Below are 26642 nucleotides of genomic sequence, written 5' to 3' on the forward strand. Positions count from 1 at the left end.
TTAGCCTCCCGTTGAAAAGATCAGATTGGTTGGTCTGGCCACACTGTTCATTGTAAGCCACCCCAGGTGGGTGGAGCTTTTCTGTCAAGCCTCTCTTCAGCCTCCACATGGGCTGCTCTTTGCCCTTGGGGCAGGCTCCCTAACCGATCTGCTGTGGCTTCAAGTGTGGGGTCAAGTGATGGAAATTAGGGCAGGCTCTGTGCCTAAAAAAGTTGAAAAGCTTGAAAAGGGGCATGTGACAGGAATTTTGAAAAAGCAGAGGAAGCGTGATAAGTCAGTCATGCTTGACTTGGCTTGTGAAATGTGCGGCAAACTAGTCACCTGTTCTATAGCAAACGGGTGTACCCCCAACCCCAGGTGCCATCCGTGCCCTCTGTTAACTCACATCCGTGGAGGAGATGTGACTCAGACACGATTCATCATATAGGGAAGTATAGGAAGTTGGGCACTTGGCAGAACTAAACCTTTGGAGTGGACCCTGTTATGCCTCTGAATTCGGGCAAGTATTTGAAAAAAGACATCATTTCAGAGGCCTTGGAGAATGGAGGCTCTTTGACAACAGGTGTGAGGTTATAGATGGAGGTGTGGTAGAGGACAAGGCGTTCCCGGGAGGGGATATCTGAACAAAGGCAGCAGGAAGCGGAGGAAGTGCTGACTCCCTGGGTTTCTGAGTCTGAGTTAGGGAGAATAAAGATGGGGAGAGGTCAGTTAACGTCCAGAATCTTTGAGAGGATGCTTGGACTTCATTTGACAAGCAGCAGGGAGCTATTGAAAGGTTTAGAGCTGGGCAGTGACATTCATTTGTACATTCATTCAACAGATATTAATTCATGTCAGGCACTGTTCTGGGCGCATGTGCAAAATGAACCAAAAAAAGAAAAAAAATGTTGCTCTTTGTATGACTTATGTTCTAGTGGGGGAGACAGTCAGTAATCAATGTACATAATAAGTATAGTATGTTAGGTAGTATATACTGTGGAAAAATTAAAAGAGCAGGATAATGGGGACTGGTTATGTGTGTGTGTGTGTGAGTTGGGAAAGAGCATAGTTGTGATTTTAAGTAGGTGGTCAAGGTAGGCTTCAGTGAGCAGGTGGCAGGTGGTAGAACCTGATAGTACATTAGGGAGAAGAGTCCAGGAAGCCAGGTCCTGTGGCATTAATTGCGGAGAGGGAACGAAGAGTCTGGAGGCAGGCTTGTGTGAACCGGTTTCATGCATCCATTTGGACGGGGAATTTCTTTTCCACTTGGTGTATCTCTTTGCCTTAGCAGTGAAGTCCAGCAGTTAACTAGCTTGATACGCTCTCCTTTGTTTTTTTGGGTTTTTTGTTTGTTTAAATTTATTTATTTATTTCATTTATTGGCTGTGTTTGGTCTTTGCTGCTGTGCATGTGCTTTCTCTAGTTGTGGTGAGTGGGGCTTACTCTTCCTTGCGGTGGGCGGGCTTCACATTGCGGTGGCTTCTCTTGTTGCACAGTGCTGGCTCTAGGTGCGTGGGCTTCAGTAGTTGTGGCACATGGGGTCAGTAGTTGTGGCTCTCGGGCTCTAGAGTGCAGGCTCAGTAGTTAACAGTGCACAGGCTTAGTTGCTCCATGGCATGTGGGATCTTCCTGGATCAGGAATCGAACTTGTGTCCCCTGCATTGGCAGGCAGATTCTCAACCACTGTGCCACCAGGGAAGAAGCCCTCCTTTGTTTTTTTAGACTTAAGAGAGAGACAGTTTTGAAATGAGTGTTATTCTTTATTACCAGGAGTTCAGTATTTCTTTAAGTGTATTTATGGCCTACCCATATCGGAATCACTTGGAATACCAGTTAAAAATAGACATGCCTGAGCCCTGCCCACGACCTGATCTTGGAAGGTAGAGGGGATGATGGTTAAGAACACAAGCTTGAGATAGTCTGTTTGGGTTCAGATTCTGAATCTGCCTCTTGCTTAGCTGGGCAAAATCCTTAACGTTTCTGTACCTCAGTTTTCTCATCTGTAGAATGGGGGTATTTCTAATGGTAAGGCTGATGATATCTATTTCATAGTGTTGTGAGAATTAAATATAGTTGACCATAGAACAACACAGATTTGAATGGTGCAGGTCCACTTATATGCAGGTTTTTCAATAAATATAGTACCTGTATTTTCATGTTACAGACTTTTAAATTAACTAGGTGAGGGGAAGAGTTTTGTGTTCAATTAGACATCACAGTATGTGGAACCAGAAGAACTAGGCTTGAATCCTGATTCTATCTAAACTGTTTCAGCTTCCTGTTCTTGGGCGAGTCATTTTCAATTCCTTTACTTTTGAGGCGGATTTTTGAATATGTGGGGTCGGTGACTTTAACCCCAGGAGTAAGATATCAGTCAATTCACGTGAAGTGTTTAGAACACTGCTTGTCATATCGTAAGCCTTTAGTTTTAGATACAGTTGTTTTTGTTTGTACTGAATCTCTGAAGGCGAGGCCATTAATCTTCATGTTTAATAGACACCCTGAATGGCTGATTTGCCCATATGCTATATTGTGAATACTTTCAAAGCTATAGTAATAATAGATGGTGACTTTTGTTAGAATATGGGTCAATTAATGTCTTATTTTTCCAGATAGAGTGGCTTATTTAGTAACAAATGCCCTTGTTCACTGGGTGCCTATGCTAATTGTTCTGGGCTGATTGCAACAACCCCAAAGGGGTGGGTAGATATTAACTCAGTTTTACAGATGAGGAAATTGAGGCTCATGCTGGTGCTAAAGGTGAGACAGCTAGTGAGCGGTGCAATTGTCATGGATTTCCAGCTCTGCCTAACTCCAGAGCACTTGCTCTTCCATGAAGTCGGCTTCTAGTTACTCAGCCTTTTAATCTTGCAAATGTATACTTTTTACACTCAGATGCATTTATGCAAATCCCTCCCCAATCTGGAGCAAAACCTCACCGGGCATATTTTATTTGTGTTCGGCAAGTAGCATCAGTCACTTTGTATGGTTGGGAACTTAAAAAAACTTTGTCTTCACAAAGTATGCTAAAAGCCTTTTCTATCTGCAGGTTTCCAGTGTTGCAACTCATGGCTGAGGTGTTTTTCTGCATCCCTTGTAGAACCAGCACACTCTAGGTTGGTAGCCAGCCTCTAGGATGTTTCCAGTGATCCTGGTATTCACACCTTTATATAGTCACCTCCTGCAACAAGGTACCAGGTGTCGAATATGGCAGAAATGATGATATGTGATGTCACTTCTGAGATTAGGTTATAAGGGACTGGCATCGTTCTGTCTGTTTCTCTGTCTCTCTCTCTTGATCTCTTGCTCTGGGGGAGCTCATGGCCCTGTTGTGAGCAGCTCTTTGGAGAGGCCCATGTAGGGAGGAACTAAAGCCTCCTGCAGACAGCTCTGTGAGAGAGCTTGGAAGTGGCCCCTCCAGCGCCAGTCAAGCCTTCGGATATTGCCGCCCTGGCCAGTGCCTTGTCTGCGACATCAAGAGAAGCCCTGAGCTAGAACCACCCAGCTCAGCCACTCCTTGCTACCTGGCCTTCAGAAACTGTGAGTTAAGGAATGGTTGATGTTCTAAGCTGCTGGACTGTGGGATAATTTGTTAGACAGCCTTAGATAAATAGTACATTTTGCAATTTTATTATGACCTTCTGAGTTATACTCCTTCATTCCCGGCATCCTGGTGCCCCTCTGTGTCATACACACATTCCTAGGCCCATATTTCACTTGGTTGCTTACTTTACCCCTTTGTTAGACTTCCTTGTTATCTAGATCATCTCTGCTTCCTTTCTCCTCACTAAGTATGTTATTGACTGAGTCCTGGGTGCTGTTTACTAGCAAGTCTATCACTGTAGCACTCGGTACAGCACTCAACAAACATCAGCTGGCCAGGTGGCTGAGGGCAGCAGACTCACTCATCCTTGTCTAAGATGTCATGTGGTGAGCCGGCCTCCACCAGCAGCCAGAACGAACTTTGTTTCAGGCAGTTTCCCAGTGATGAAGATTCTGGTTTCTGCTGTAAAAACTCTGTGGGTTTTTGGAGGGAGGTGCTGAGGATTTCCCATCATCTTCCTCCTTCTCTCCCTCTGCTTGTTTTTGTTTTTTCTTTTTTTTTTCTTTTCATCTATTTTTATTTTTGGCCACACTGTACCACATGCAGGATCTTAGTTCTCTGACAAGGGATCGAACCTGTGGCCCCTGCCTTCGGACTGTGAAGTCTCAACGACCACTGTACTGCCAGGGAAGTCCCTCTGCTTGCTCTTAAGCATCAGAGTCAACTCTGAAAAGGAAAGTCATTTTGGATAGTGTTTCTGTTTTTGTTGAAAAGTAAGAGACTGTGGCAGGGAAAAATTGTTAGGGCTTGGATCAGCTTATTTATAGCAATAATCTTCCTATTAAATAGACAAGTATCCCCATGGTTTCTGATCTTTGGGAGCTTTTTCTGGGTGTCATTCTTCCCCTCTGCGGTTACCACCCTTGGATTTCCAGTTCTCAAAATTTGGAGGCCAGGTTTCTCTAGCGGTTTATTTTTCTAAATCAAATCCTCTTATAATAAGAGAACCTAAATTTGGAATTGCTCTCTGTTTTGATCAACATGCCAGTTAAATATTTAGAACAGTCTTTAATGAAGATGCTGTGGCCACGTCTGTCTTTGTAGAAATTCACAGAAAAGAATGAGGGTGCCCATTGGAATTATATCCTTGGGCAGTGATGGATTTGCCCTCTGGCTAGACTTTTCACTGAATTTTGCCAAGAATAAAAGACTTTAAGGTTAAGTGTAGGTCCTGAACTTGGTGTCCTGCATCTGTGTTGAATAGATAGATATTTGTTTCTGGTTAGTTTTAGAGAGATATTAGCCCACCAGCCAGTTTGGTGAGTCACCCTCACTCATAGTGGACGATTCTTTGAAGATGATAATATTCTTCCATAAATTTGCAACATCTTTAGCTAGGAAGCAGGTATACTCAAACCATTACTGTTGTTTTCTTAAAAATACACGGGAGGAATTTACCTAGAACTGCTCAGGTGAATGTCTAGTTTGCATGAATAATGGAGCTTGATAATTAAGTCATCATTTCTTTTATCATGAACTCAGACCTGCTCAAAACATGCTTTCTGTGCTGGTCCTTCAGATACTTATGAAGCCTTGACAGTAGCCCAAGCAGATGAATTTCAGTGCCCTGAGTGCCTTCCCACAGGCAGAGTGGCAGGGTAGGTGAAGTGCATTTGTTTGTTTAATTAGCAAATTATTTTTTAGGACAGTCGTAGATTAACCAAAATTGAGCAGATAGTACGGAGAGTTCCCTTATTTCCTCCTTCTCCTGTGCCCCTTTCCCTGTTATTAACATCTTGCATTTGTGTGGAGCATATGTTGTAATTGGTTAACCAATGTTGTCACATTATTATTATTAATTAATTAATTTTTATTTAGTGGCTGCATGGGGTCTTCGTTGCTGCACGTGGGCTTTCTCTAGTTACGGAGAGCAGGGGCTACTCTTCGTTGCAGCGCGTGGGCTTCTCATTGCGGTGACCTCTCTTGTGGTGGAGCACGGGCTCTAGGCGTACAGGCTTCAGTAGTTGTGGCACGTGGGCTCATTAGCTGTGGCTCGCGGGCTCTAGAGCTCAGGCTCAGTAGTTGTGGCACACGGGCTTAGTTGCTGCAAGGCATGTGGGATCTTCCCGGACCGGGGCTCGAACCCGTGTCCTCTGCCACTGGCAGGTGAATTCTTAACCACTGTGCTACCAGGGAAGCCCCTGCCACATTATTATTAACCGAAGTCCATAGTTTATACTGGGGTTCACTATTTATGTTGTGCTGTTCACTGAGTTTTGACAAATGCATAATGTCATGTATCCACCATGCAGAATGATGTCACTGCCCTGAAAATCTTCTGTGCTCTGTCTCTTCATCCCTCCCTCTCGCTGAGCCCTTGGCAACCACTGGTATTTTTACTGTCACCCTAATTTTGGCTTTTCCAGAATGTGATACAGTTGGAATCCTACAGTACATAACCTTGTTAGACTGGATTCTTTCACTAAGCAGTATGCGTTTAAGGTTCCTCTATATCTTTTCATGGCTCAGTAGCTCATTTCTTTTCATCGCTGAATAATATTCCATTGTCCAGACGCACTGCAGTTTATCCACTCACCTGTGGGTGGGTATCTTACTTGCTTACCATTATGAATAAGGCTGCTATAAACGTCTGTGTGCAGGTGTTCGTGTAGATGTAAAATTTCAACTCCTTTGGGTAAATGACTAAGCGTGATTGCAGGATCTGAAATAGGTTATTGGCCTGGTGATACACTCTTGTTCCCCAGTGACTGTCCGCTTGCTAACAGTGACCTCCCTCCTGTGACAACCTAACCAGGCTACTGCAGGCCAGAAAGAGTGGCAGAGTCTATGTAAAGTGACAAAAGGGAAAAACCTACAGCCAAGAATATGCTGCATGGCAAGGCTTTCATTCATATTTGGTAGAGAGATCAAAAGTTTTACAGACAAGCGAAAGATAAAAGAGTTCAGCTCCACCAAGCCAGCTTTACAAGAAATGTTAAAGGGATTTCTCTAAGCAGAAAAGAAAAGGCCATAACTACACACGTGAAAATTACAAAAGAAAGGATCTCATTGGTAAAGGCAAACATGCAATGAAGGTAGGAAATAATCCACACACAAAGCTTGTGAAAAGGTTGAAAGACGAAAGGAGTAAGATCGTCTATATCCACGATAAGCAGTTAAGGGATCCACAGCTCAAAATGATGTAAACTCCATTGTCAAAAACAGGGAAGGCTGGAGGGAGGAATAAAAATGCAGGGTTGTTAAAATGTGTTTGAACTTGAGATCAGCAACTTAAAATAAAATAATCGCATATATATTGCTGTATATAAACCTCATGGTAACCATGAACCAAAAATCTATACTAGACACACACACACACCAAAGATAGAGGAATCCAAACATAACAGTAAAGGTAGTCATCAGATCACAAAGGAAGAGAGCAACACAGAAGAAAGGAACAAAAAAGAACTACAAAAACAACCTCAAAACAGTTAACAAAATGGCACTAAGTACATACCTATCAATAATTACTTTAAATGTAAATGGACTAAATGTTCCAATCAAAAGACATCCTGACAGAGAGTCCTCAAAAAATTAAAAATAGGACCGCCGTATGATCCAGCAGTTCCACTCCTGGGTGTTTATCTGAAGAAAATAAAAACACTAATTAGAAAAGTTATACAAACTCTTATGTTCATTGCAGCATTATCTGCAATAGGTAAGGTATGGAAGCAACCTAAGTGCCCATCAGTAGATGAATGAATAAAGAAGATGTGGGGTGTGTGTGTATTACACAGCCAGAAAAAAAAAAAAAGAAAGAAAGAAAGAATGAAATCTTGCCATTTGCAAAACCATGGGTGGACCTAGAGAGTATCATGCTAAGTGAAATAAGACAAAGAAAAATACTGTATGATTTCACTTATTTGTGGAATCCAAAAAAAAAGCAAAGGAACAAACATAACAAAACAGAAACAGAATTATAGATATAGAAAACAAACAGGTGTTTGCCAGAGGGAGTGAGTTAGGGGGAGAAAAGAAAAAGGTAAGGGAGATTAAGAGGTACAGACTTCAGCTTGTAAAATAAATGTCACAGGTATGAAAATGTGCAGTAACTATGTAATACAGTCAGTAACTATGTAATATCTTTGTGTGATGACAGATCATAACTGGACTTATTGTGGTAATCATTTTGAAATGTATAAAAATGTTGAATCACTGGCTTATGTAACAGGAACAAACACAGTGTTGTAGGTCAATTATACTTCAAAAATAAACAAACTCATAGAAAAAGAGATCAGATTTGTGATTACCAGAGGTAGGGGTGGGGGAAGTATAATTGGATGAAGGCAGTCAAAAAAGTACAGACTTCCAGTTATAAGATAAATGATTTCTAGGATGTAATGTACAACATGATAAAAATAATTAACACTACTGTATGTTATATATGATGCTTGTTAAGAGACTAAATCCTAAGAGTTCTCATCACAAGGAAAAAAATTTTTTTCATTTCTTTAATTTCATATCTATATGAGACGATGGATTTTCACTGAACTTGTGATTATTTCATGATGTCTGTAAATCACATCATGTTGCACACCTTAAATTTACACAGCGCTGTATGTCAATTATATTTCAAAACTGGAGGAGAAAAAATAAAACAGGAATTACAAAAATCCATCTGAAGCTGTGTTTAGGAAAATCTTTATGTCATTCAGCTTCCTCTAAACTCTGCTGCAAAAGAGGCTTCAACATCTCAGTGGCTTTCAGCAGTCTTTAGGTGTCCCTTGTGTTACACAGATATCATTTCACGTGGCCAAAGCTTAGTCACATGGCTACATATAAGTGCAGAGGATGCTGGGAAATGGAGTCTAGCTGTGTGCGTAACAATAAGAGGAGGTTTGTTCTGTGATTAGTTAGCAGTCGTAGCCATATTAAGTAAATGATTAAGTCATACAGGGTTCTTTATTTTGATCTTTCAGGGACAGCAGGACAGTACTTGCATGATTTCAGAGTTCTGGGTACTTTCTAGGAAAGCACTTTTCATCTCATGCCCTGTTTCCATTGCGTCATGAATTATCCTATCATTTTACCTCGGAGAGAGCTTATTGGAATAAATAAAATATGTGCTGTTTCAATAAGTACTTGTTTGATAATGATGTTTTCTAAAACTGAGAAAAGTCAGTAAGAAGCCTTACCAATAATAAATACAGTTGTTATTAAGTCAGATGTTTAAAAATTGTTGGGTCCTCTGTCTTTGTGTCAGAAGACAGAGGTTATTTTGAAGCCTTCTAGCCTTTGATTTAGTTTCAGGATAATGGACTCCTCTTCACTTGTGACATTGGCATTCTCCTGTTGCCTTTAAAAAAGAAAAATACATGAAGTTTATAATTGGAAATGGCATTTCTTATCCAGAGTAGCAGGTTTTTAGATAGAAATGCTGTACATTTTAGCATGAGATTCTATTTCTTAATAAAATTTAGGAAGAAGTGGGCACTGTACGTGCTGTGTATTTTTTAAATTATGACTCCACTGGATATACCTAGTTAACTAATTATAGTTAAAAAGCAACGTTGGCTGCCCTGTGTGTGTGACTCGGTGGTAGGGTGTGTTTGGTTGGCCTCAGCTTGCTGATGATTCAAGTTCATGGCCAAATATTAACTTTAAATAAGTGCTTACTGGTCTTGAGTAACTCCTATTCCCTTAAGGAGTAGCATTTCCTATGAGCCCCTAGTTGCTGAGAATAGCTGTGTAAGCACTGTGAGAGTTTTTCCAAATTAAAATTTGGGCCTCCAGTTCATTTATTCCTTTCAGGGCTCTGACAGTCCCCTGTGTTTATGGCCCCCTGCAGAGCCCTCTTTAAACTCTGTCAGCAACTTGGAAACATTCAGCTTGGGTGAAACCTCTTTATCTTCCAGTAATCTCACCATAGAGACCACTGTGCTCTTAAATACATCGTTAATATCTTAGACGGGATGGCCTGCTGTCATTCTCTTATTACCGAGCGATTGCTCCAGACTCTTTATATTATTGTAATTCCAGACTCTAATTATCATGTTGAAAAGGCCAGGCAGGTGTACACCTGCCGTGACATAGTCAGTTTTGTCCCCCATCTGAACTTGCTTGCTTTGTGAACTGCTAGAATAGCAGAAAGAAAAAACAAACACCAAAGGAGCAAATGCCCTTTGGCGACAAAATCTCTTATTTTCCAAAATAAATATTTAGAAAATGCTAAGGCCATGTAAAAGCATTAGATTTTGCTTAAGCTTTCATCCTAAGGCAACTTTAGCAGCTGTTATCTAAAGCAAGCATCAGGCCTCGCCTTCGAGCTTGTCCAGAGGCAGAATCTCGGGCCCTACCCTAGATCTGTTAGGTCAGAATCTGTAGTTTATCTCGGTCCCAGGTGGTTTGTGAATGTAGAAGTTGGAGGAGCACTGGTTGGAGAACTTCAGCCTGAGCCTGTAATTACTGAAACCACTCATCAGTGTGAGGAGGGATCATAACACTTGAACTCAAACTCTATTTATCAAATGAAAAATTTCTGTAGTGTAGTTAACTGTCTAGGCACATGGTGAATATTGAGCTCCTCTGTTATTTCCTGCTGTGCTAAGAAAACCTTTTCAGTCCGAGGACAGTAGTGGCAGGAACAAGTCCCGAATGGATAAGAGATGACCTCATTGAAAGAGACCTTTTTTGCACAATTTTAGAATCAAGTCCCTGGCTCCCTGGGGATAGAGAATTCAGGCATTCTTGAGATTTCTCAACAGGTTCTGGCTCTCCCAGGTGAAGACTCAACCAGGAAGTGTTTGGAGGTAGGTTGAGAGGAGGGAATGAAGTCTCTTGCTCTTTAATATTTCCAAAAACATTTCTTAAAGGAAAAAAAAAAGTCCCTGGCCTGTTTATTGGACAGGAACTCAATTTCAATTATTTTGAGAGGGCAGAAAAACACTCCACCCAAAATCCTCAGAGCTCCTGCCAAGTGAGAAATTCTTTGTGAGTCAATAAGTCAAGTAACAGAGTTGGTTGGAATGCATTTGTCACTTAAAGAGTATTTATATTTAGGTCTGAATAACTTGAACATGTTCACTAGTTTGTGCATTTTTCCGGAGAAGAGGGTTCCAAAGAGGACAGTTTTTTCTTATAACATAGTGCCACAATAGACGTTTCTCCCCCGGTGTAGAAAATAAAGGGCATTCCCATAGGGAGTATTTCGTACAATTCCAATGTAAAATTTCTAATCTGAGGGCTGACATTTTTATTTATTTATTTTTAAATATTTATGTATTTATGTATTTATGTATTTATTTGATTGATTGAGCTGGGTCTTAGTTTGTGGCAGGTGGGCTTCTTAGTTGCAGCTCACCCGCTCCTTGTTTGCGGCACATGGGCTCCTTAGTTGTGACGTGAACTCTTAGTTGCAGCATGCATGTGGGATCTAGTTCCCTGACCAGGGATCGAACCTGGGCCCCCTGCATTGGGAGTGTGAGGTCTTAATCACTGCGCCACCAGGGAAGTCCCAGGGTTGACCTGTTTTTAAAAGATGGTCAAAATTATCCAGCGAAGGAATTGAAACCTCCTCTTGAGCCGGGATGTGGTCCCGGACTGCCTCCTTTATCTCATTCGTCACACACTTGATAAAGGAACCAACGAACCCCACCTCCTGTTCACTCACTTCTAAAGCCTCTCTTCCCTCCCCTGGCCTGTTTCTGCTCATCTGTCTTCTGCCATTGCTCTGACTAAAATTTCTTTGCAAGATCACCAGGACACCAAGTCCAGTGGCTTGTTTGTAGATCTCTGTAGCATTTGGTCCTGTCCACTTTCTTTCCTCCCATTATTCCTGTGATATTGGTCACTGAAGGTTTTCTTCCACATTTTTTGCCTCTTGAGAGCACTTGAGTCCAACTGCCCAAGTCTGAGTCCTAGTTTTACCACTTGCTAGTTATGTGCCTGGGGTAAGTTACTTAACTTCTGGGTGCCTCAGTTTTCTCTTCTATAAAAGGGGCTAGTGCAAAAACCTACCCCACAGGGTTGGTGTGAAGTGCGTAGGAGAATGTCTGGCACATGGTAAGGGTTCCTTGGGGTGAGTCATCGTAATCGACATTGTCTTTATCACCATCACCACCACCACCGCCGCTGCCACCACCACCACACCATCACCGCTGCCACCATCACCACGGCCATCACTACCATTGCCATCACCACCGCCACCATCATCACCACCACCACTACCACCGCCACCACTGCCACATCACCACCACCACCACCACTGTCACCTCCACCACCACACCATCACCGCCACCATCATCACCACCACCATCACCACCGCCATCACCACCACCATCACCACCGCCATCACTACCGCTGCCACCGCCACCATCATCACCACCACCACTACCACTGCCACATCACCACCACCACCACCGTCACCACCACCACACCATCACCGCCACCATCACCACCGCCACCATCACCGCCACCATCACCACCGCCATCACTACCGCTGCCATCGCCACCATCATCACCACCATCACTACCACCATCACCACCGCCGCCACCACCACCACCACCATCATTATCAAAGGGCATTTTTTGCCCTTTGAGGACTCTTTGGCCTGCTTCCTACTTGTAGGTGTTCACTGCCTTTTTTCTTTCTTCCTTTCATAGGAGCTCTCTTCTCTGTGGCCTTTTCCTTGAAAGTCTTGGGGTTTCCCACATTGATATCTTCGGCCCTAACCTTTTCCCAAGCCCCAGAATTTAATTTCTAACCACTGGCTGACCATTTTTCTGAGCATTATAAGCCAAACCTGCCCTACTGGAATCTACTCTCTGGTCCTTTGAAGTCTCCCCTGTCCCTCCTTCCACGGCTCCTCCTCCCTCCTCCGTCTTCATTGATGCTAACATGGACTTCCACAGCTCCTGCTGGGGAATCACAGATAACGTGATCGTTATTCCCCCCACGCCTCAGCTGTCCGTTTGGGCTCCAGGATGTGTTGAAGATCCCTCCGTGGTATCTTGCAGTATGTATGTCTTAGCTTTTCTCTTCCTACTGTTGTTCCCTGGAGCACACTCTTTGTGTTAGTTTGCTCCAGCTGCCATTGGGTGGCTTAAACAACAGAAGTTTATTTTCTCACAGCTCTGGAGGCTGGAAGTCCAAGATCAAGATGCCAACAGGGATGGTTTCTGGTGAAGATGCTCTCCTGGGCTTGTGGACAGCCACCTTCTCATTGTGTCCTCACAGGGCCTTCCCTCTATGCATGTGCTTCCCTGGTGTCTTGTCCGTTTTTATAAGGACACCATTCCTATTGGGTTAGGGCCCCACCCTATCCCCTTATTTAACCTTAATTACCTCCTTAAGGCCCTGTATCCAAAATCCAGTCACATTGGGGATTATTAGGACTTCTACAGATGAATTTTTTTAAAATTTTATTTATTTATTTATTTATTTATTTATTTATTTATTTATTTATTGGCTGTGTTGAGTCTTTGTTGCTGTGTGCGGGCTTTCTCTAGTTGTGGCGAGCGGAGGCTACTCTTTGTTGTGGTGTGTGGGCTCCTCATTGCAGTTGCTTCTGTTGTTGTGGAGCACGGGCTCTAAGCACGTGGGCTTCCGTAGTTGCAGCACATGGGCTCAATAGTTGTGGCTCATGGGCTCTAATGCACAGGCTCAATAGTTGTGGCGCATGGGCTTAGTTGCTCTGAGGCATGTGGGATCTTCCTGGAGCAGGGATCAAACCCCTGTGCTCTGCATTGGCAGGGGGATTCTTAACCACTGTGCCACCAGGGAAGTCCCCTCACCTGCTTCTTAACTGCAGTCCAGCTTTCTTTTGCAGCAGAAAGGAGACAGGCCTTGGAGACAGACCACCTGCTTTCAAATTCCAGCTCCTTCACCTACTAGCTTTACGTGGGTGTGGATGTTTACAGACCCTGTCTCTGCTTTGTTTCCGTTTGAAAAATGGAAACAGTCACAGAGGTTTTTGAGGATTAATCAAGACATTGTGTCAATAATGGAGTGTCTACCTTTGTGATCTTTAAATTGGATTTCATATTTGAAGCTAAGTATCTTTTTGTGTGCTTTGGTTCATGGTACTTTTTTTCAAATCCAGGTATTGTTAATTCACAGTGTTGTGTGGTTTCAGGTGTATAGCAGAGTGATTTAGTTATGCATATATATATATATTCTTCCTCAGATTTTTTTTATTACAGGTTATTATAAGATATTGAGTATAGTTTACTATGCTATACAGTGCGTCCTAGTTGTTTATCTATTTTATATATAGTAGTATGTACACGTTAATCCCAAACTCCTAATTTATCTCCCTCCACCATCTCCTCTGGTAACCGTTAAGTTTGTTTTCTATGTTGTTTCATTTTGGTTTCGAGTCAGGTTTACTTACACGGCACTGGGGGTGGAGGGGGTGGAAATGACGGTGGTGTTTCTTAGCCCCTTGGCCTCCATACTGTCTCATCCTGATCATGGAACAGGGTTCTCCTGGCTTTCCTCAGGGAGGATGTGACCAGCAAAGATGTGATGGTGAGACTCCTTTTCCCTCGGAGGGTCAATCAGCTGCTTCTTCAGGGGAAGGTGGAGAGAATCCTTTCAGGTCTCGGCAACGGCCAGGAACCAGAATGGGCCTGTATGTCTACTCTGTGGCCGATGGGAACACAGTCCCTTGTGCCATGTCACCCCATTATGCCTGGGGCGCCCTATTATGGCTCCCTGCAGCTCCAGCTCCTTCAAGCCTACTTAACCCCGTAAAGAAGAGTTCTTAGTCCGCTTTAAAAAACCTTTGCAAATTTACAGAAAGGTTGCAAGAATAAGAATAGTGTAGACAACAGCTCCATACTCTCCCCAGATCATTCACGCACCATTCACATTGCATCCCACCTGCTTTATCACGCTCACGTGCACAGTATTTTATTTTCTGAACCTTTAGAGAGAAAGTTGCGTATATCATAGCCCTCTGCCCCCAGATCCTTCCACTTTTACTTTCTAAGGAGAGGGGTATTCTCTTACATAACCACAATACAGTTGTAACTTCATTAAATTCAATATTGATACAGTACTTTTATCTCATCTGCCATCGTAGTGCAGTTTTTTTAACTGACTCAATAACGTCCTTTATAGAATTTCTTTTTCCTCTTTGGCCCAGGACCCAGTCTAAGATCAGGTATGACTTCTAGTTGTCATATCTTTTTAATCTCCTTTAACGTGGATCGTTTTCACAGCTTTTTATGACATCAGCATTTTTGAACAATGCAGTCTCTTCCTCTTTGGAAAAAAAAAAGAGAACCCTTCTCATTTTGGATTTGTCTGATGTTTCCTCATAATAAGATTCAGGTTCTGCGTTCTTAGCATGAATACCTCGTAGGTATTCAGGGTATCACATTTGAGGACTCGTGTCCACCTGCCTCTCGGGTGATGGCAGTGTTGGTCATCCAGTAAAGGTGGTTTTCAGTTTCTCCCCTGTGTTGCTACTGTATTTTCCATTCCAGCACCTAATTTATCTGTGGGGAGGCCACAAAAGACCATGCATATTTCCCACTGCTTATAAAAATTTCTTCCTAGCTTTAGCACCCATTGATGATTCTTGCCTGAATATTTATGGTGACAGTTGATGTGGTGTTTTTCTGCAAGAGGCTTCCTTCTTCCTCTTTATTGATCTACTTATTATTTATATGGCATGTTAGTCTGAGTTCTTCAGAGAAATAGACCAGTAGGATCTCTCTCTATATATATATCTGCATCTATATCTATAAATAAGAGATTTGTTACAAAGATTGCCTTACACATATGAAGGCAGAGAAAGTCCCAAGCAGTCACAAACTGGAAACCCAGGAAGGCTGATAATATACAGTAATTCCCCCTTATCTGTGGTTTCCCTTTCTGCCATTTCAGTTACCTGCAATTTGAACATATGAAATGAAAAATTCCAGAAATAAAGAATTCATAAGTTTTAAATTGTGCACCGGTCTGTATAGTGTGGTGGAAACTCGTGCTGTCTCACTCCTCCCTGCCTTGGATGTGAATCATCCTTTTGTTCAGCATGTCCTGCCCACTTGTCACTTGGTAGCCCTCTCAGGGATCACCTCGACTGTCATGGTGTCACAGCGCTTGTGTTCAGGTAACCCTTGTTTTACTTAAAGGCCCCAAAGCACAAGAGTAGCAGTGCTGGCAATGCAGATCTGCCAAAGAGAAGCCTTAAAGTGCTTCCTTTAAGTGAAAAGCTGGAAGTTCTCAACTTAATAAGGAAAGAAAAATATCGTATGCTAAGGTTGGTAAGATGTGTGGTAAGAATGAATCTTCTATTTGTGAAATTGTGAAGAAGGAAGAAGAAATTCGTGCTAGTTTTGCTGTCGCATCTCAGACTGTGAAAGTTACACCGCAGTGCGTGGTGAGTCCTTAGTTAAGGTGGGAAAGGCATTAAATTTGTACAGTAAGGTATTTTGAGAGAGACCACATTCACGTAACTTTTATTACAGTATATTATTATAATTGTTCTATTTTATTACTAGTTATTATTGTTAATCTCTTCCTATGCCTAATTTATAAATTAAACTTTATCATAGGTATGTAGGTATAGGAAAAAACATATAACCATGATTTCTAACATCCATTGGGGGTCTTAGAACGTATCCTGTACTAATAAGGGGAGAACTAATGTACTTCCAGTTTGAGTCTGAAGGCCTGAGAACTGGGAAACCTGATGGTGTCAATTTCAGTCCAAGTCCAAGTCCAAACAAAGAAGACCGATATCCCAGTTCGAGGACAGTCAGGCAGAGAGAGTGAATTCTCCCTTCTCAGCCTCTGTTCTGTTTAGGCCTTCAGCACATTGGATGGAGCACATCCGCTTTAGGGAGGACAACCTGCTTTACTCAGTGTGCCGATTAATCTCATCCACAGACACCCTCACAGACACAACTACAGTGTTTAATCAAATATCTGAGCACCGCGTGACCCAATCAAGTGACACATACAATTAACCATCAGATACAGACTCCTGGATTCCTATTTTTAATGGTTTATAATCCACTGCTGTCCTTAATTATATTGGTGATCAAATTATCCTATATTTGTCCAGCTGGCATCTGTGTCATTATGACACATCCACGGGGTCTTATATCTGTGGCCTGCCACTCCTGTTGGGCGGTCGCGTCATCTGTCTGTGTGTCCTTAAGGCCCCCTCCAGGTAAATTTTTGTATGTGTTATATAGCTTTTACATAGACTCTCTCTTAAACTCTTTCAAAATTAGGGAGAACCTGCCTAGGCATATCTGAATGATGTGTTAATGGGAGGTAGAAACGTAATATTCTTTGTAGTCATTGGTGCTTATTTCATTTCCATTTGCACTAACAGGAGTAGTCCAGTGGGTTTTTGCTCTGTAGTATGTGTTTACTGGCTGGACTGTTAACCTCTGAGCTGCCCATGGGCGCCCTCTGCTGACACTACGGTGCATACACACTTTTCTGGAATTTCTCCTGCCCACTTTCTCTTTTGGCTGGTTGGTCTCCAGTTATCACACCATTATGGATCGTGTAGTGCAAACCGTTTTGGAACCTGCTTTGCTTACTGAATGTATCAAGAATATCTTTCCCTGTAAAATATATACATTTCTACATCATCATGTTCACGTTTGCATACTTTTCTGTTACATGAATGTTCTATTTAGCATTTAAATAATTCACTTTTAGTATTTGTATTGTGTATTTTTTCCATTGTATATAGCACTACAGTGAACATTCCTTGTACATGTACCATCCATATGTGACTTATTAAGTTGAACTTGATAAGTGGATAGAAATTGTACAGGTAAAAATATAGGGACTATATTGGACTAGTTTGAGAAAATTGTCTAGGCCAAGTTTAGGATGTCTTCAGGGAATAGGAAAATCAAGTTTGGCTGAAACATGGTGGGATAATAGTGCAAAATGGTTGGAAAGTGGGTACTGTAGGACTCTTTCTATTGAAATGATGGACTCCAACTCCAGCCATAGGTGAAGCAGAATTGAAATCTATTTGTTTAATAACTGGGAGCCCCAGGGAAGCTGGATCTAGGGCCTCAGCTGCCCTTGCTGCACCCATTCGCTGTTCCCGATTCTCCCTCTGCCCCTTCCGAGTTTCCACACTGCTTCTCTTGCCTGTTGACACAGGGACAGAAAGATTTCCTAGGCCCCCCAGTTCGGGTTACAGGACGAGTCACTTTCTCCCATAACTCGGTGAGTGAACATCAGGGAAGGCCTGTAGTTGGTGCTTTTGGGGTCAGATGTCTACCCTTAGACTAGTCCCTGCGAGCATGGGGGTGGGGTGCCTGCATGGGCCAGATCTGAAGCACCAGCGCATGCCTTTGCCCAGGGCATAGGCGGGAACCTCCCCCGGGAACCGTGTGGAGCCGGTGAAGTGGGATTCCTCAAGGAAAAGAGGGCGCTAAAGAGACAAACAGGAGACGTCTGCCTCACTGTGGGGGGCTGGTCTTTACTGGAACACTTCAGGTAGGTCCGAAGTGTGGTCAGTGACAGACGAAAAGAGGGAAAGGATGAAAAAGGCGTATTATGTGTACGAGTTGGATGAAGAGCTCTTGGTGGTGCTTCCGTATACAGCAGGAATACCTGGAGGTGACTCCTCTTTCCTGGACTGTGGCGGTAGACTCTGAGTCCCCTCTCTTTTAGCCTCTTTCTGCCTACAGTGCATCCTATATGCTATTTCCAGAGTCATCTTTGTAAAACATTTTATCCTGTTTCTACCTGGCTCAAACACATGCTGTGGCTTTTTTGCATATTATGTCAAGCATACAAGTTTGTCACTCAAGATCTTTAATGGTCTGTCCCTAAGCTATTTTTCCATTTTTTATATCTTACAGCTCCCTTCTACTTAGTATGGGAATCTTGAGCCTACTGAATTTTTTGCCATTCCATTAACATATCCCATGCGTTTCCCGCCTCTCGTCCTCTGTTCTGATTTTTCTCACATGCTAGAATGTCTTTTTTTTTTTTGGCTGTTTTGGGTTTTCATTGCTGTGCGCAGGCTTTCTCTAGTTGTGGTGAGTGGGGGCTGCTCTTCGTTGCAGTGCACGGTGTTCTCAGTGCCGCGGCTTCTCTTGTTGCAGAGCACAGGCTCTAGGTGCGTGGGCTTCAGTAATTGCAGCATGCACACTTCAGTAGTTGTGGCACGCGGGCTCAGTAGTTGCGGCACACGGGCTTGGTTGCTCTGTGGCATGTGGGATATTCTCGGACCACAGATCGAACCCGTGTCCCCTGCATTGGCAGGCGGATTCTTAACCACTGTGCCACCAGGGAAGTCCCCCACATGCTAGAATGTCTTGACTGAGATCTGACTGGAGAACAACAGCTGGTTCAAAGAATCAGATTTTACATAACAGTCCTAAGATTATACTTAAGCAGGTAGAGTAAAAATTTGAGACGTCATTTAAATTCTGAATCCTCATGTTTATAAATAAGGCATGCAATGTCTACATGAGCCGTCATTTGCTTTCTTCACTCCACGTGGATTAGAGCTAGAACCGCAGTACAGAATGTGGCCCCTGCCCTGGAGGGGAGGCTGTCGAGGCACAGAGGGACTGGCAGGTGGGCACGTCACACCCTGTGTGCTGCTACCAGAAAGAAGAGCTGGAGAAGGGAGGGCTTCTGAGAAGAGGTGGCATTTCTGCCTGAGTCTTGAAAGGTAAACGAGTTTAGCAAGCAGAAAAAAGGCGGCATTTCAGGCAGAGGGTGTAGCATGGGTGTCAACACCAAAGATCAAGGACGTGGGAGTTTTGAGGGATCTGAGGAGCATAGAGGTGGCTGTGGCTTTCATAGTTACCTGTGTCAGTGCTAATATCTTTTGTCTTAGTTCCAGCTGCTATAATAAGTTACCACACAATGGGAGGCTTATAACAACAGACGTTTGTTTCTCACGGTGCTGGAGGCTGGAAAGTTCAAGATCAAGGTATCAGTTGATTAGATCCTGGTGAGAGCCCTTTTCCTGTTGGCAGATGGCCGTGTCTGTGTCCTTACATGGTGGAAAGAGAGCTCAAGCTAGCCCTCTTTCTCTTCTTGTGAAGACACTAATCCCATCATGGGTCCCATCCTCATGGCCTCATCTAAACCTAATCATCTCCTAATACCATCACATTAGGGGTTAGGGATTCAACGTATGAATTTTGAAGAGACACAAACATTCAGCCTGTAACACTTTCTAACACTTGTGGCTTTAGGAGGAAGGATGAGGATGGAGAAATGTTTTTTTCTACCAGTGATTTGGTTACCAAGTGTAGAGTATTGAAAGGGTCAGGGATCGTGTCAGCCACATCTAGTCCAAGAACATAACTGTGATGCCCACCGTATCTCAGTAAGAGATACCATGGATTTCAAGAAACCAGGCAATTCATGTTTTCAAATAATAAAAAAGGAAACCATTTATTCTATTTCTAAATATAGAATAAACGGCATTTATAGTTGAACAAATTTTGGTATCTCTTAGGACAGAAATACAGATTGATTTTTTTGTTGTATGTTGTTAAAAATAAACTTTCTAAATACTTAGATAGACCTGCCAAAAATAGAGTACAACATGAGACTAACCAAAAAATATAGAAGATAAATCGTAAGCTGAGATGAATATAGACTATCTTGGTACATGTGTATTTTATACACTAGCCACAGATTGTTTTTTTTAATGCTTAAAATATTTTAAGTTTCATATTTGCTTCCAATCCAGGGAGAGTATATTGAGTTCCCTTTTTATCAGGTGGATTTGAAAAGGTGGAACACAGCCTTTTTTTGTTTTGCAGTAACAGACCATCGCCCACCTAAGGGAGCTGTTGCTTTCATTTTCACCTCTTTAATATGAGCTGAGCCGCGTGGGTGAAAGCAGTAGGAACTGTAAATGCGGTCACTCTGGCAAAGGCCAGGGTTAGCACAGAAGGGGTCTGTGAAGAGGCTGGGAAGTGGATCTGGTGCCTTAGAAGTTTTGTTTTACAAGCTGATCAGGGCGCTTGCTCTGCAGGGCATGTTTGCACCCAGGCTGTTGCCACCCCTGCAGGCCTGGCCTTGGTTAACCAGGAAGGGACAGGAGAACCTGGGCGCTTCACCTGCAGGGCTTTCTTCTCTTCTCAGTACATGAAAGAGAAACACCATCTTTGCAGAAAAGGGAAGGGAAGGGAAGGAAAAGAAAGGAGAGAAAGACGTCAGACAGACATTTTTGTTACACAAAAGCCAGACGTCACTTTAGATAGATAAAGTCATCCTGGAAATGGAGCTTTATTTCTCTACCAAGCCACACACAGAAAGCTGATCACCCAACCAGGAAGCGTGGCTCTCAGGACTCCACTGTAATCCAGGGTGGAAAAAAAGTAGCCCCCAGATGGCATTTGCAGGAGATTACTGGCTGGTAATCCTTCCTTGTCCTAGAAGATTAAGTCTGCCCTGGTATAGTTGTGGTCAGCTGAGCGGTTTAAAAAAATATTAAATTGTATTTTCTTGTAAATCTGCCAGTGTCTGACGTTTGCTTGAACTGTGTGTACACCGGGGCCATGTTGCAGCACCAGGCCCTCCTTTGTTTACTGAAGAAAGCTCCCTTCCTGCCCAGGTTGTTGTTTGCTGGCTGAAATGAACAGCAGGTGGTGACCAGAGCCTTTCCTCGGGTTGCTGGGGAGAAGTCATTTATTAAACAACCCGCTTGTCCTGAGGGTGTGACGCCTGCACCTGGGCCAGGAAGCCAAGCTCTCGAACGCTGGGCTTGATTTCTTCCTCGAGGTTGCCTAGTGCGGTGATAGAGCCGCGCTCCGCCAAGGGATCTCAGGCGCTGATAGAACCATGCGCTCTGCATTCAGCTGGAATGGACAGTAGAGAGATGGATTTTTACGAGGACTACGAGTCCCCGTTTGATTTTAACACAGGAGTGAACAAAAACTATCTCTACTTGTCTCCTAATGGAAATACATCCCCACCAGGATCACCTACTCTTCAGAAGTTTGGTAACTACTAGTTTTCTAAAGTTAAGTTTGCTATAATGAAACCTGTACACAACTTGGGATTTGCCCGGCTTGAGAACTTTTAGTGTAAAGAGCTACCGGGGTGTCACTGTGTTGCCACTAGTTAGTAAAGCTGTTACAGATGCCAAGCAGAGAGCTAGATGGCTTATTCAGTGTTTAAAATAGATGTGTGTATATAAATATATGTAAATAAATGGAAACAGATTTTATTTTATTTTTAAATTTTATATTGGAGTGTAGTTGATTTACAATATTGTGTTAGTTTCAGGTGTACAGCAGAGTGATTCGGTTATACATATACAGATATATCTATTCTTTTTTAGATTCTTTTCCCATATAGGATATTACAGAATATTGGGTAGATTTTAAAGGAGGAACTATTTGTATGGGCATTAGAGGTCTTCTGATCACCTTGAGTTCATTGAACTGATAAATAATAGAAACGGGGGAATCCAGAGGCCTTAAAAACGGGGGAATCCGAAGGTCTTCACTTCTGGTTCCCCATGTAATTTATGAAGATCCCCCCATCCCCACCCCTGATTTTGTCTTTGTGAAAGTGAGGCTTAAGCATCTGAAGCAGTGACTAAATTCAAGGTCCTGCTGGGGGGTGGGGGTGGGGGGGGGATTTTGTTCTGGAATACTGTGAGCAACATGCAGAAATACCCAGGTGAGAGGTTGTAAGAGAAAAACTCAAAGCTGCTGTACCTTTGGAAGCAGGCATTCCTTCCCACGTGCTGCTCTAAGGTTGCTCTGCAGGCCGGGAGCCACCATCAGGGAAGAGCTTAGTTTATCGGCACAGGCAGCACGAAGCCGGAGGCAGCCTCAGCCACGTCCAGGCCAGTCCCCTCATTTTACAGCTAATGCTTGGAGACGGTTAAACGACCTCTGTGACTCGCCAGAGAAGTAAAGCGGGTTTTCCTAGAAGTTAATGTTTCCTTTATTAATGAAGAGTGCGTCACATTTCACTTTAAGCTTAAAAAGTGGGATATTTCGGGGAAAAAATGGTAAAGGCTACAGCACGAAACCTAGTTGTAAATATTTTAGGGAACATGCGAAAGCTGCATTCCTCTCACCATTGGTAGCAATCCCTGGCCACCGTGGGGGGTGTAGTTTGGATTTCCAGGAAGGGAAAAATGCTGACAATAATAGGGTAGAGCTGGTCTTCAGAAGTTGGGGACTGGCAGGCAGCAGCTGGGTGTCTCTTGGGGGAGTCGGGTTGCCAGGAAGCCCTGTTCTTTGCTGTCTTTCCCCGGCCGTGTGGCCCACTGTGGACCTTTGCAGGAAAGTGCACCCTCCACGATACCTGCCCCCAGAGGATGACTTCCTCCATCCTCACTTCTCAGTCCTACCTGTAGGAGATGCTTCAAGAGCAACACACGGTAGAAAGTTAGAGCTTGATGACAGAGTGAAGCCTAAGTGACGTGGGGCCGTGGGAGCCGGGACCGTAGTGACCTGACCTCAGATAGATCTTGGAGATCAGAGTGCAAGGCTTCGAGATCCCCAGGAGGATTCTGCTGCTTGATTGAGGTCTCTCTCACTCTTTTTGTATCTCTGTTCCACCTCCTTTCTCTTTTCCCAGATGTAGTAGTTGCTGCCTTTGGATGTTTTCTGTTGAAACAGAAGCAGTGGGTAGGGTTGAATGTGTCTTTAGGCAAATTTTGAACAATTACCTCCCCAATTCCTAGTAGCAATCTGTAGGAGTCTGGGCTCATGGGATTAGCCACAAAATGATAAAAAAAAAAAAAAAAAAAAGTGAGCAACAAAAACTGAAAACAAACTCATGTACCTATTAGCGCTCAGATTTATGTTTGTGTTAATTTAAAAAAACAAGCGGGGGAGAGAGAAGTAAAACAAACAGAAACCACCATAAGCAGTCACCTAGTAAGAACATGGTGATTCTAAAATAAGCAGATCAAAGTGGGCATCTAGAACACTAATCTCCAATCTCTGTGCCCCGGACTCCTTGGGGCACAAGAAGTCTGCAAATCTGCTTGAACATTGAGTGTGAGGCATCGATGGAATGCATACTGTCTTCTGCGTGTTTGCCGCCTTTGTATTTCTAAATAGGAGCCCTTAGGATGGATACCTACATTATAAATCCATTTAAAAGCTCACATGGCTGTTTACCACTATGCATTTTCCTCATCAGCAGACAAGTAGTACACAAAAGGATTGATGTTAAAAGGAATTGTACTCAGAAAGGCTGGAAACACTGAAACATATTCTTTGATATTTATCCAAAATGCCATCATGGGGCAAATGAGAAGATAATGAGATTTAATCTGTGGGCAGAATGTTCCTCAGAAGCAGCTGAGTGAAGGACAGGATGAGGGCCAGTGGCTGGAACAAAAAGAGGTCTTTTATCGGGGACTTTAAAACTCTCTGGGTACAACCAGCCCACGTTCAGAAATGTCTTCTACTTCTTGATCCACAGCTCTCACAGATACTTGTCGCTAGCTGAAGCAGAATCCTGTGAAACAGAACTTATCCTGACTATGTGTGATGTACTCTGATATTTTATATTATTCCATTTCTTCTTTTAAAATTGCTCATTTGGTACTACTAAATGGATTTCACAGCCCATAGTTTGAAAAACACTGATTTCAGAATCTGGAATACAAACTCCGTCAAGGATGTCAGTCTTTTGTTCACTGCTTTTCCCCTGGAACAGTGCTTGACAGCTGTGGCTCCACAAATATTTGTTGGTTGAATGAATGAATGAGTGGATGAATGGATGAAACGGGTGAAGACTAAATCACACTGCAGTCCATTTTGCAGATGTGAACATGGAGGCCAGGAGAGGTGTTGAGAAGTCCCCAAATCACAAAGCTTAGCCTAAGTCGGGACTGAACATCAATCCTCAAGTCTCAAGACAGTGGTTGTTTTTTGGGGCGGGGGTGGGGGGGTTGGTTCGTTTTTTGATCACACAAAATCTCCACCTGTCCAATAACGGATACCATAGGACAGGTTAATCATTCCAGGCGTAACCTTTCCTTTGATCAAGAGTCTTGCCGTGGGGTAGTTTGTTGGGCGTTCCCTGGCTGTCCAGTGGTTAGAACTCTGAGCGCTCACTGCTGAGGGCCTGGGTTCAATCCCTGGTCGTGGAACTAAAATCCCACAAGCTACGCAGCGTGACCTAAAAAAAAAAAAAATACCATGGGGTAGTTTGTCGATTCCTCATGTACCAGTTAGACCTGAACTTTCCATGTTGCCGTGCAGTGAGCACAGCAGTCTTGTACCTGGTGTCCTTGGCTGCATCGTCTCTTCCAGTCTGTGAACACCGGTGTTATTTATGTCACTCACTCATTCTTCCTCTTAAGGAGTTTCCAATGTACAGAAAGATACAGCCCTGGTTTATAAAAAAAATAACAACAAAAAAACCTTTGGTTATTTCTAGTGATTTCGGGAAATAGAAGCAATTTAAAACTCTGACATTTTAGTTTTATGCTGTCATATTTGAAACTCTGAAAACACTGAAAAAGATCAAACTGAAATTCTTTAGCTTGGAGTACTTTTCATTCTGCTTTGTTCCCTTCTTGATTTCTACTCTGCGTCCTTCTCACTTCTTTGTAGGGGACGGGGTTATCACTTCTTGACAGTTTTTCAGAATTGTTAAGGTCTTAAATAGCAAATATATGGTTTACAGAATAAAAATCCGAGCAGAATTGAAGAAGTGTAGAACCTTCATATTCCTATGGAGTGGCTTCCCCTGTGGGGATCCCCAAATTCCTCCATGGCTGACCTCATGGGTGACCTTTTACCCCCTTTCGTGGAGTGCCCCAGTTTTGCTAGTTTTACACTTGACTGAGGTTGAGGGGTTGGGTGACTGAAATAATTGTCTCAAGATTTTTTTCCCTCTTTTAAAGATGAAAGAGTTTCAAGGGTCAGTTTAAGAATATCTGGAGGAGGGACATGAAACATTTGAAAATATGAATATGTGCTCCCTTTGCTGTCTTTTCTTCCTCGTCCACTCTTCCTGGAAAGTGGAGTGTGGAGAGAGGGGCCCTTTTTCTTGGTCAAGAAGTTGACTGCTGTGCCGGGCCCGCTTTCAGGGTTGAGTCCCGGGAGAGCACGGTGGCCCGTCTGGCTCGAGAGCTCTCTTTCCCCCTTTTGCATCAGTGCTGTCTGCCTCCCCTCCTCAGCCTGCAGGAATTTTTCTCTGATGACCCTGGCACTGCTCAGTTCATCTCCTGGGTTCCTGGTCTTCCCCTCTGGTGAAGTGACTCTAGTTTCCTCAGCTTTCTTGTTCCTTGATGCTTCCATGACAATTACTCGACTCATTTTTCCTTCCTAAGGGTTTTACTGTTCTTACCATGAGCAAATGTGGGAAAATTATAGCCTTAAGGAATATCAAGGTTTCACAGCCCATACTCCTGAATCTCTTTCTTAAGATAATCAGAGTCAAACAGCAGGTGTCAGAGGCTCCCTTGCCTGAAGTCAGGGGGTCACTTTTGCCCCCCGTGGGCATCTGACCACGTCTGGAGAAGATTTCAAGACGATTTGGTTGCTACCGCTGAGTGCAGGGAGGGGCTGCTGCAGACACTGAGGGGGTACATGGCCAGGATGCCCCGTGGGACGCTGCTTAGGATACCCTCCCCCCACCCGGGAACTGTCCTTGTTGAGGTTGGGAAGCCCTGTCTTAAGTGGATCCTTTGCTTTTAGGATCTCTTAAAGGAGAACCACTTTGATGTGGGGACCTCCAGCGATTCCTCCCTCTGTTCCGGATTTTGTCCCATCTGGAAACAAAGAAGACGGCACAGAAAATTGGAGCCCCAAGCACAGACTTTTAAGGGGAAATATTTTTATCTTGTGGTCTTTGTGGAATGACTGCTAAAGATATTTTGAATTATATGTTGTTTTTTTCTTTTTTTTCTTTTTTTTGGTATCTCTAGGTTAAAAAAGGGGATGCATATTTCTTCTTGAATGTGCTTAAAGAAAACAATCCCAGAGACTGAAGTTTCTTATTCCTACTCTTGTCTTAAAGCCATCATTGCCTCTTTGAAGACTGTGTAAGAGGTGAATATAGTTTAACTTTCCAGAGAAACGTCTAGGGCTTGATTATCCACTTACAAATTCTCTCTTGGGTAGACAGTGTTAACATTCAAACTTCAATAGCTGATATGTTACACTCCTC

General features: G+C 43.2%; 1 protein-coding gene across 1 annotated transcript in view; it reads left to right on the forward strand.

Moving 5' to 3' along the window:
- Positions 1-26642, forward strand: part of TPD52 (tumor protein D52) — a 93666-nt gene that overhangs the window by 35478 nt on the left and 31546 nt on the right. The window lies entirely within an intron of this gene.

Source organism: Hippopotamus amphibius, chromosome 5 (assembly GCF_030028045.1).
Source record: "Hippopotamus amphibius kiboko isolate mHipAmp2 chromosome 5, mHipAmp2.hap2, whole genome shotgun sequence".
Lineage (NCBI taxonomy): Eukaryota > Metazoa > Chordata > Mammalia > Artiodactyla > Hippopotamidae > Hippopotamus > Hippopotamus amphibius.